Consider the following 12,331-nt stretch of genomic DNA (forward strand, 5'->3'; position numbering starts at 1 on the left):
TCAATTATTGCATGCAAGCCTGACAACAAGGCCAGTATTTTTACACAGGGTATACAATGTACACAGCAACATGAGCAACCATTAGCTATTACGAAAACCAAAAGCAATGCTTTGGGTCAGTCAAAACATTGAATACAAGCATGTTTGTGTGCAGTAGGGCAGGTACTCCGCAAAGTATGTCTAAGTTCATCCAACAACTTGTTGGCAGCACTGCATATGCCACATTATGCTTGACCAATATACCAATGCAGCACGGCTAACAGCCAGTGACATTCTACAAAGGCAGGCTGTCGCATAGCGACAATTGTCCCCAGAACCATCGAAAGATATTTTTACTGCCCTACTGTGCAGGTAGAACAGGCTTCATGCCTTGTACGTTCAGCCGTACTGCAGACAGCTCGCAAGATAGAATAATTTTTCATGCAGTTGAATATGCTCACCAATTTCGCTTTTTTTAAAGTCAGCAATCGTGTTGTGCACTGAAAAGAGAATTGAGGTTCAGTTGACACAAATATCTAAAAATGTGAAAGGTTCAAACTTCTCCTTTGCAATCAGCAGCTACACAAAACAACGCCATAAAAAGTAAAGAAAGGCCTAACATGCTGTCAACTGTGTCTCCAATGTTTTTTCTAGAAACCATATACGGTCCCTCAAAGTTGCAGTATGGTTTTGTTGGAGTCGAAACTGTTTCTTCCAAAATTCGGCTTCTTTCTGTGCATTCTGAAGCTCAGCCGATGAAATGAGGCAGTCATCCGAGCTTGTGCTTGTGTCTGGGGAGAGCCTTGGCCGTTTTTTTCTCTGCACATACAAAAAAGTTACAAACACAGACACTGCACTTGCCTACATTGCTCCTAGAGGGCTGAGTAAAATAACTGTACCTCATAAACTCCATTTTTTCGCTATCCAACACCACGCCAGAAAATGTAAAGTTGTTTAAATTTCTATTGAATGTGTGAGAAGGAATTGAGACCTCCAGATATTCAAAATATTTTGAGTGGTTTCAAACAAAACTTTTCTTGATGGAGAAGTTGTAACCATTCTTTTGTATTTATGCAAACTAATGACAGCAGAAGCAGTCCCCATTCATTCTACTGTTTTACAAGCAGTGGTTTCTTTTTTAAAGATAACATCCAAGTAATGATTAAAAAGAAACATCAGTAGAAACACGTACGTAGCCTAAGCAGGCACAGGCACAATCAAACATGATCGAGTTGATATATACCTTCTCATTGTAGCTGCATGGTGCAGTAGGCACTTCAGCAATGCAGAGGTTGCCCGCACACTATCAGTGCCAGGCTGTGGGACTGTCTGGCTTCTCAAGTTCGCCTGGGGATAATTAGTGAATTTAGTTACTTCATCTTTAGCAGAAAGAAATGTTTGACATACTTTTCCAGATGCTGCCTGCTTGCTGACAGTAGTATTGGCCTCAAGTGCATGCTGCGTGTGTTCCCGTAACACTTCTTGAAATTGAATCTTCTTGGCAGCAGCTCTGTTCTTGCGCTTTTTTCCCCCTCCTGCATACAAACAGCTAGATATTATTTAATGCACTTTTCACGCAGAAAAGCGGTGGGCCTTGATTAATTTAACAAGTGCACTCACAATTGGAGAAAATGGAGAGAAGAAAATGGAGAAAAAAATTGCTGCTCTCAGATGCTTCCGAGCAGAAGAAGCGTCCTCCTCAAAATCCTTGTCAGTGTCGACGTCGGAAACATCTGATGCGTTCAGCTTGGGTATAGCCACTCTTTTCGAACGCATTTTCTCGTTCATGAGCTCCTTTGTGGCTGTAGCGAAACATTTTAAAGAATCATTTAATATTTCAACAAAATTTGAAAGGTTATGTAAATATACATGTTGGGAAAAGTGCTACGACTATGCAGACAAGCAAGTACAGTCGCGTGCGATTTGAAGGTAATCGCGCTAGCATAGACCAACCACGACAATAACGCACCCGCGCAGCTTGTTTTAGTGCGCCTGGTTCCTTGTCTGCGAATTCTTCTCTCCCTCCGTAGCTGATTATTAAAGCGGTCCTCACTCCCTTAGCAAAACCAGAAACCCCTTCCTCTTTTTTTATCGCGAATGCAGTGATGACATCCACCTCGTACCTCACAGCAGTTCTCGAAAAGGTGCGGACAAATGCATTGTCGAGAAATACTGGGCATTTATAACAATGGGTGCTATCGGTGCTCACAATAACCAAGAAGAAAGCCCACAAGTGATTACAACCACGCAAAATCACCACAAAGCGGTGGTTTACTAGCCGTGGGAGTGATGACTGCCTGAAGGAACAGCGACCGAGGGAGAGGAGAATATATATACTAGGTCCCAGGCACACCGAAAAATACCGCGCAGGGGCGTTATCGTCTTTATCGGTCGAAGCTCACGCGATTACCTTCAAATCGCCCGCGACTGTACACGGGACAAAGAGCATTGGGCGATAAGGCGGGCGTCAGCATGTAGAGATGGACCAGCCGGATGTGGTCACACAATCTCGCTATCTGCGGCGCATCTATTCATAGCGCTGGTATGCAGTTTGGCCGGCTCCGGCCACCGCTCTTGTGCTCCTTTTAACTTTTGGAGCACCTGTGCGTGTTTATCCATGCTGTGACAACAGCGACCTCAAACGTACCACCCCACCCCACCCTCTCAAAATATTGATATAACTGAAATAATTTGATTAACTAATTTGAAAAAGTGAATTCCTAAAGTGCAGATCAATGCTTTGTCCTGAGCCGACAGACAGCCACGCTTACCATTGCACCCCAGCAAAGAAAAACAATGCGTAGAAATTTAAGGAATTGATCATGACGTTAAAAAGAGGTAGCCTGTGCAAAAAACGTGCGGTTGCAGTATAGCGCAAGCGGGTAATTCCACTTAATTGGTAACCGATCGATGCTGAACTCCCTCACGTTGCAATGTGCTCGCAGCGTGGTCTGCCGCAAACGTACTTGGCCCTTTCCTCATTGTTTGCACGAACTAAAGAACCACGAGGTGTCGAAAAGGAGGAAATCAATGTGTGCAGCGCTACAAATCATACCATCCTCCGAGCAGTAAGCTGAAGGTTTTTTTATATTGTTTGAGGCTACTGCCAGCCAGCGATCCGCATATCGGAGGAAAAGTGCGCGCCCGACAAGGCCTCCTTCTAAACACACACACGCGTGAAACAAAACAAAGGTGAACTTACCTGCCAACTTCAGAATCTGGGCCACGTAAACTCCGTTGTTCTCGCCACCATCGTCGTGTCAGTTGGCAGAATATGTAATGCGGCTGTCAAAGTCATCTTCATTGTTCGGGTTGAAATTAACAATGTCCTCGACGGGTACAAGGTGCAGCCGATTATCGGCATCTTGCACAAAACGGACAAGCGCGAACATAGCGTGGCGTGTCCACAAATTCACGGAAACAACATTGCTGAAAGCACTGGGTTATGAAATATGGGTCACCAAAAAGCGCTGTAAATGGCTTATGCTTTTCTCGAACGTCTGTCCACGCTCTCTACGATTACTAGCTAGAAGGCATGGAGGGAAGAAAAACTTTATGCTAGCCTGTAGAAGGCGCCATGTTGGCATCGTCTCCGTTTGGCTTGATATTGGGCTGGTCAGAGAACAAAATCCATACGTAAAATAAATAGAAGATGACGCCTTTCCTTCTTTATTCAAAAAGCATCAGTTTAATGTACACGTTATAAAATATTTTCTCTCGAATGGCCTAAAACTGCTGAATAAATTGCCAAAGATGCAGAGCTGCTGTGCAGTTCAAGGTAACCTATCGACGGCATCGACGGCGACATTGGCTCCCTCCTGCTCCTGCTATGATGGCATCTCTTATGGCGTCTTGCCTCCTTTGCGCGGTGCTCGAGAAAGTTTTTTCGTGCGATTAGTTGACCCAGAAATTGCTTCGGCATGGCTCCGCCAATGAGACGAAAAACGTATATCGATCCAGATTAGACCGTCCCTTTACCAAAGTCAACGAGATGGCGCCTAGCCAACGAGGAAGAAATTTCCCATCGACCCTCTACTTCGGCTGAATGCCGCCAAACGATAAGGCTGCCTGCAGCATCTAGCCCAAGTGACGTGCGACCCACAAAACAGACGGACCAGAGTGAAGAGCCAGAACGACATCTGGGGGAGCTGTTCAGTGATGAGGAGTGTCTTTCGCGAGAGCTGTTCAGTGATGAGGAGTGTCCTGAGTGGGAGCTGTTCAGTGAGGACGAGTAGGTTTCAGACGAGTCCGTGACGCCGCCAACGTCGCCGCTTCCCGATGAACTGGGCAACGAGCCGAGCAGTGAAAATGCTGGCCCGAGACCGAGTGACTTGTTTGACTGCGAGGGATTGGCCACGCTATTAGCAGATTCGCAGCCGCTGACCCGTGGTGACGCCTTGGTTATGCTTTTGGATGTTGCCATTAAGTTCGGACTGTCGTGGGCAGCGATCGAGGCTGTCCAAAAGCTGTTTAACAAGCTCTTTGGCAAAAAGATGTTTCCCGAAAGCAAATACCTTTTCAAGAAGCTCTGCGGTGTAAACCTCTCAGAGATTGTTTTTAATTTTTACGGCGTGGAGTGCAAAGTGATCCTCGCGGAGACAACGGGAGCCGTTCAGGAGCGGCAACAGCTGCAAGTGGAATGTGCAGTGTGTCACAAGTCATATGAGGACGTGACCTTGTCCATACAGGCAGCTTTTTTGTTGGTTTGCCATTCCATAAGCAGCTCGCAGCAGTCCTTTCAAGCAAGACAGTTATGTCGGCGGTAATGGCTTCTTTAGCGAGAGTAAACACCGAACCCGTGACCAACATGCGTGACATCACCGACGGTCACCGCTATGGTGTTGTGCGCGGAGAAGAAAACATGGGTGTTCATGACCTTACACTAACTATAGGCGCCGTGCAGTGAACAGCGGGCGACATTGAGCCGCGACACCCAGCGCCGCATCGGGGTATATGAATAATACTGGGACGGCCACCGCTCGCCAGCGTGCTCGGGTTTCGGTTGCGCTCCTGCTTGGCGGCAGCGGATGAAATGCTGTACAGGCAATTTTTAGGGTTTAGATTAATTACAACATTCTACAGTAATTCTACCGCACAGGGCTAGGAATAAACTGAAGGATTGAACTGTTGACTACGCGTACGGGGAGGGGGGCAAGCGATATTGACTTCCCAGTGCCACGCATGTGGAGCATTTCGTGCGCACGTTTTCACGTTTCCACACAGTTTTTTCAGTGAATTTGTGTTTCTGCTAGAAAGCACAAATTATTGAACTGTTCACAGCACTGGAAAGAAGCCGTTTTGTTGGCATACTTGAAATCGCGGACCGCTGTGGTTTCGCGAGGACGGTGCTCCGTCTCACAGGATCGATTGTTTGGGTGTAGTGCGGTCTGTACGCTGCGCTACGTGCTAGTAGCATTGACTTCAAAGCAAGTATAATTACCTTAAATACGCGGGCTCCAATATGAATCAGGCGAGTGGGAAGCACGAGAACTGCGCACCAACTGCCGGAGATTTTCAATTGATTGATTGTGCGGTTCAACGCGCCGACGCCAGACAGGCGATGAGGCGCGCCGTAGTGGAGGGATCGGGATTCATTTTGGACACCTAGGGATCTTTAACGTGAGCCGAAATCTCGTACACACGGGCATTTTCGCTTTTCGCCTCTATCATAAAGCGACTGCTGCGGCCGGGAAACGAACCTGACGACGATTTTCAATGTCACGGCCGGAATTATCACCAAACATTCCCAGAATGCGTCCTGCTCCTCGCCCCTGCAGTTCGTTTCCGCTGGTGCCAGTTCGTCCCACCCCGAGATCACGCAGCGAACACGTTTTCTCGCTCCGTGCACGAGGTCAAGCAGGATCGCCTCAGGAGCGAAAGGAAGACTTCAACCTCTGTGCCTTCCCTCTCCTTTTCCGTGAATAATTCACAGCGTACACGGGTTTCGCTCCAAGCCCTCCAGGAAATGCCCGTGAACGATTTAATACTATCTCTTCCTTTTGAAAGGGTAAGCAGGGCCTCCAAATATTAGAATTATCATAAACTCCGCTTATTTTTTATTGTTCTCTGAAGTTGCTGTTCTGAGCCCCGTTAAAACGACTTTGTTTTGTTGAACAGTATCTATCTGCAGCGCAAAAATCCCACATGCGTTGCTTTCACACCTTGTACTGGCGTAGGTATTTCGACTTTTGACAGCTTTTTTTTCAAACAAATGGCGCTACTTTGTTTAAAGGCAATCATATATTTCCAAGAAATGGGTGAAATGTGGCAGCCATCAATAAGTTCTCTTACAATTAAAACGCGGCTGCGTGTTACGTGCCGCATAAATTTTCATTATAAAGGCCGTGGAAGGCGCATGCATGATGCAGATAAACCAACCTTCGTGCAAATACTGCCAATGAGCGCGTATTCGCTAAGGAGAAATTTGTTGTAAGCTTATGAGTATTAACAGCTGGCAAACCGATATACTTTACTTTGACAGCAGCATGCAATCTGCTTGGTAGTCATCGCCGTTGTATTTTCTAAAAATTTCACGGAAACATGTGCCGCCTATGAGGCTGTGACCAGCCCTCCAAACTCGGACGAATCAGGGCAGCGAAGGCGGTAGCTTTCCTTCTGCGTTGTTTCTTCTAAAGCCTCTCGGTCGATAACACTCCATCCTGTCGCCGTCGTAGCGTATTCCGCAAACATGAGCACACCTAAGCACTTAATAGACGCTTTTGCAAGGGTGCGTGCACAGTGCCCAGATGATGATGATGATCGTTGGATGTTTATGGCGCAAGGCCAACTGGGGCAAAGAGCGCCAAAACAATAGTAGATGATATGGGTGAAAACTTAAACACTAAGTAAAATCAGCAAAAACAAAAGTAAAATCACGAAACGACAATGAGCATGGCTGGTGTATAGGGCTAGATTTCATGATGCGTGATATGAAATGAGGTTTAAAAACTTGACGTCGGACAAATACTCAAACACACGTTTCACGGAAACAATGGCATCATCACCTAGGAAAAACGATGGATGTAGAGGAATATGTTGTCTGTAGAGTTCTCTGAAGTGTTTGTGTCGTGTTGTGTGAAGTGCCTTGCATGTGATTAGTATGTGCACTACGGATAGGGCCTCTCCGCACCTGCTGCACTGGGGTCTAGAAGATCCCGTCAGCAGATACGAGTGCGTCGCATGGGTGTGCCCTATCCGTAGCCTACCCAAGGCGACTTCCGTGTGTCTGTTGCGCGAGTCAGCTGTGTACCGTCCCAAGTGTGGCTTTATTACATGTAGTTTGTTGTCTGTCTGTTCGTCCCAGTGTGTTTGCCATGTTCTGCGCAGGTGTTGTCTTATGTGTGGCTTGAGGTCTGTGTAGGGTACCGTTGTAATGTCCACAGTGTTCCTGAGTGCAGCAGCACCGGCCCTCTCGTCTGCCAACTCGTTCTCAGCGATCCCTGCGTGTCCTGGGACCCAGCAGAGGACCAGCTGATGCTTTTGTGCATACACGGACATGATAGTGCTGAATACAAGATTAACTATGTGGTTTTTGGGGGGCTTGTGCGATGACAGTGCGCGAACAACACTCAAAGAGTCTGTATAAATGATGGAACTGGGAATTTGAGTTTCAAGAATGTGTCGTACAATCAGTAAAATTCCATACGCTTCTGCTGAAAAAATTGATGTGTGCACGCTCATGGTTCTGGCTGCATTGAAATTAGGACCATGAGCAGCGCACGACACCATACTGTTGGTTTTAGAAGCGTCACTATAAAATTCTGCACATGTGTACTTAAACTGCAAAGACAGAAAGTGCTGCAGTATTGCAGCTCGTGGTACATGATTTTTGTCAAGTCTCATAAAAGAAAGGTCGCACGACACAGGGCGAACTTGCCAAGGCGGTAAACTGTTAAAAAAGGATGACCTGTACACATCTAAAAACGAAGCACTGAGATCCGAGGCTCGCTCTCTCACTCTAAGTGAGAAGGGCAGAGGAACGGATGGGCGATTTGCAAAGAGCAGAGATGTTGATGTGTCGTTAAAGACAGCATAAAAAGGATGATTATTCAGTGATGAAATTTTAAAAGCATATAGCAAGTCCATGTACGTTCGTTGGTTGTCAAGGCTCCACTTATCACACTCGACATACAGACTCTCGACAGGGCTAGTGCGAAAAGCACCCGAGGCGAGACGAAGCCCCAAGTGTAGCACTGGGTCGAGCATTCGCAACGCTGTCTTAGTCGCCGACCCATATACCACACTGCCATAGTCTAAACGAGACCCAACCAAAGCAGTGTAGAGCCGTAGTAGGAGTTCTTTGTCGGAACCATAAGATTGATGGGAGAGAACCTTAAGTATATTCATTGTTTTCAGACATTTATGTTTAAGTTCCTTGATGTGTGGAATGAATGTAAGTTTCTGGTCAAACACAACACCTAAGAACTTGTGCTCCTTGTTCACAGGAAGCGACACGCCATTAAGAGTAATGTCTGGGTCCATATGGACCCCGCGCTTCCTGGAGAACACAACGCAAGAGCTTTTTACAGGATTTAATTTAAAACCGTTCTTGTCTGCCCAGCCGGCAAGTTTCTTTACACCAAGCTGGACTTGACGTTCGCAGATTGACATATTGCATGATTTATAGGATATCTGCACGTCATCTACATACATGGAATAAGAGATTGTAGGTGGCAGTGCCTTACCAAGAGAGCTCATTTTTACTATGAAGAGAGTGCAGCTCAACACGCCACCCTGTGGCACGCCATTTTCTTGCACGTAAACGTTTGAGAGTGCACAACCAACTCTTACTCGAAACGTTCTGTCTGACAAGTAACTAACAAGAGTGTTCAACATGTTACCCGAAACACCGAATGACTTGAGGTCACTAAGGATCCCATAACGCCAAGCGGTGTCGTATGCCTTTTCAAGGTCGAAAAAGACAGTTAAACAATACTGCTTATGCGCGAAGGCATCCTTGATATACGAGTCAAGAGCTACAAGTTGATCATTCGTCGATCGCCCCATCCTAAAGCCTGCCTGGCAGCTCTCGAGAAGACCGTTGTACTCAAGGAAGTACACGAGCCTGCGATTTACTATCTTCTCGAAGAGCTTGCACAGGCAGCTCGTCAGGGCTATAGGACGGTAGCTTGAGGGGGACGACGGGTCCTTTCCCTCTTTCAGGAAAGCTACAACTATAGCCTCCTTCCAGGAGTTTGGAATGTGCCCCGAAAGCCATATCTTGTTATATAGGTGTAAGAGTGTTAGAAGAGTGTCTGCGTGCAGGTGTTGTATCATTGTGTATGTGATGTTGTCTGGGCCTGGAGCTGAGGGTTTACGCGTGCTCAGAGCAGCCCTCAGCTCATGTAGTGAAAACAGGGAGTTGTACGAAGCCTGTGATTTGTTGTCGTGTAGGGACTTCTTTTCACAAGAGGCTTTATGTTTCAGGAAAGTGTTCGTGTAATGTGCTGAACTGGACACGTGTTGGAAGTGTTGTGCGAGTGTGTCAGCCTGGTCTTCCAGAGTGTCCCCTGTTGTACTGACCAGGTGTAGGCTGTGTGTCTGTTGTCCTTTGAGTTTGCGTATACGTGTCCATACTTTCCGTGTGTCTGTGTAGGAGTTTATTGATGTTATGAATGTACGCCAACTCTCTCGTTTTGCCTCACGGCGCACACGTTTTCCCATCGCCTTAGCCCTTTTGAACAAGAGGAGGTTTCCCGACGTGGGGTACCGACGAAGGATACCCCACGCCTTGTTCTGGGCCTCTCGCGCCCGCCTACAGTCCTCATTCCACCACGGCCTCCGCTGGTTGCGCGGTGCACCAGAGACGTGGGGAATGGACTTTTCGGCGGCGTCGAGGATGTGCGCCGTAAGGAGTTGGGTAGCTTCGTCAACGTGTAGGTGTCCTATGGATGTGTGGTGTAGTTTGGATGTCTCTGTAAATGTATTCCAGTTAGCTCGTGCTTCATTGAACCTATTATGGGAAGAGGAACTGCTTGGGCCTTTACCTATATATGTAAGTGAGGTGGGGAAGTGGTCACTGCCATATGGGTCAGTTCCCACACCCCACTCGAGATGAGGAAAGAGAACTGCGGAGCCAATCGCCAAGTCAAGACATGAGTATGTGTTGTGTCCTATGTTATGGTATGTAGGCTGTTTACTGTTGAAAAGGCATGCTCCTGAAGATGTAAGGAATTTCTCTATGAGGCGACCTCGGGCATCCGTGCGAGAAGAGCCCCAAAGAGTGTTGTGAGCATTAAGGTCGCCTGTCAGGATGTATGGTTCGGGCAGCTGGTCAACCAGCGCCTCGAAGTCAGAGCTCGTAAGTGAAACATCAGGAGGGATGTATATGGAGCATACCGTTATCAACCTGTTAAATATTATTAAGCGTATTGCTACAGCCTCAAGGATAGTGTTCAAGGTGACAGGGTGGCATGCTAACGATTTCCGGACGATTATGGCCACACCGCCAGAAGAGTGTGTGCAGCCATCCCTGTCTTTCCTGTATACCAGGTAACTATTCAAGAAATTTGTGTGTTTAGAATTCAAATGTGTTTCCTGAACACACATAACACTTGGCTGATTGGTATGCAGAATCTCATACACGTCGTCAAGATTATTCAGAAGGCCTCTGCAGTTCTATTGTACTATGTTCTCTCTTCCCATTATGAAGTGTTCGGAGCTACTGGACTGTGTTGTTTATGTGTCGTCTTTCGGGGCTGTGACTCTCGTCTTTTTTGGCTTGTCGGGAGGCTTTGGCGTCGGGACGCGTTCCTTGCGGTGCACCGCAGACAAGAACGGACCGACGTCCATTTCATCCTCGGATGTCCTCGGAGCGCCTGAGGGATCAGGCTCCTTGGACCGCGAACCCTTTGGGGCGCGCTTTTCCTTGCCCGCAACCACCGAGGGGTTCAGGAACGCCTCGGATGGCACAGGCGGTGCGGTGGGGGTGGGAGCTGCCGCTGGCTCCCCCAAGTCCATCTCCTCTGCACCCTCGCCTGTGGCTTGGGACGCTGGAGTGGAAGTGGAGGATGCAGCATCGCTTCCACCAGACGTGGTTGCCCCCACAGCCGCTGCTGGCTCAGCGAGCGGTGCGGAGGCGGGTTGGGGTGCCCGAGGCAACCCAGGGGGGGGCGGGGCAGGGACCAGGTCAGACTCGCTGAACTGGGTCCCTGTGGACACCAGACGCCGCTCCGCCCCCCGGCGAGCCGCGTCGGCGTACCTCCCCAGAGGGAAAGAGGCGAACCTCTTTCGCGCCTCTGGAAAGGTGATGTTCTCAGTGACCTTTACATTTATGATTTGTTTTTCTTGCTTAAATTTCTCACAAGTGCGAGACCAAGCTGCGTGGGGCCCCTGGCAGTTGGCACAGGTGAAACTCTGGGTGTTGCAGTTTTCGGACGGGTGGTCATGTTGGCCGCATTTCGCACAGGTAAGGCGGCCGCGGCAGGAGTTGGTGCCATGCCCAAACCGTTGGCACTTAAAACAGCGCCGCGGGTTAGGGATGTAAGGCCGGACCGGACATCGAACAAAACCTGCATTGATGTATTCTGGAAGGCTCGACCTGTCGAAAGTTAAGATAAGATGCTTTGTAGGTATTTGTTTGTCCTCTCTACGTATGTTTATGCGCCTGACTGCTGTTACGCCCTGACCTCGAAGGCCCTCCAGCAGGTCGGCTTCAGTTTCATTTAGTAGATCGGGATCGGAGATCACGCCCTGGGAGCTGTTTAAGCTGCGGTGGGGCGTGACCCTGATGTCAAGATCACCGATTCGGGTCTGGCTCAAGAGTTTTTCTGCCTGCTGCTGCTTGGTCACTTCGACCAGCAATTGCCCAGTTCTTTGTTTCTTGGCTTTGTACGCCTCACCAATTATACTCGTCAGGAACTTCGATAACAAGAAGACAGACAATGAAGCGACAGATCTTTCTGTGTCAGTTGACTCAACTACAAGAAAACGGGAATAGTTGTTTACAGTTGTTGGCAAGACAGTTGTCGAAAGAGGTGGAAATGGAACTTCGGTGCGGCCCCTTTTCGGGGGCCGATCACGTCTGGGGGGGGGTTTTGAAAATGCCATATGACACATTGAAAAGCAGGGAGACGGGGGTACTTTCTTCTTTGACCTTACCCTGGTAGTCAAAGAGGTCCCGGAGCTCCCTGCCTGGTAGACAGGCAGGGAGCCCATCGGCCGGAGCTCGACCAAGGCTCCGACGGCCACCGTTCACGGCTTCTAACCCTTCACCTATAAACACATTGCCACGGTTGGATCCAGCGTATGTTTGGGGGCTCGGGGTCCGCGGTATCGCCAATACCGTCACCAAGATTACTCAAGGTGCCCCGTGCGGGGACAGTGCCCAGAGCAGCCGGCCGGCCAGGACGGT

This window comes from Haemaphysalis longicornis, unplaced genomic scaffold (genome assembly GCF_048455015.1).
Source record: "Haemaphysalis longicornis isolate Haplotype H1 unplaced genomic scaffold, Haemaphysalis longicornis Haplotype H1 scaffold_14, whole genome shotgun sequence".
Lineage (NCBI taxonomy): Eukaryota > Metazoa > Arthropoda > Arachnida > Ixodida > Ixodidae > Haemaphysalis > Haemaphysalis longicornis.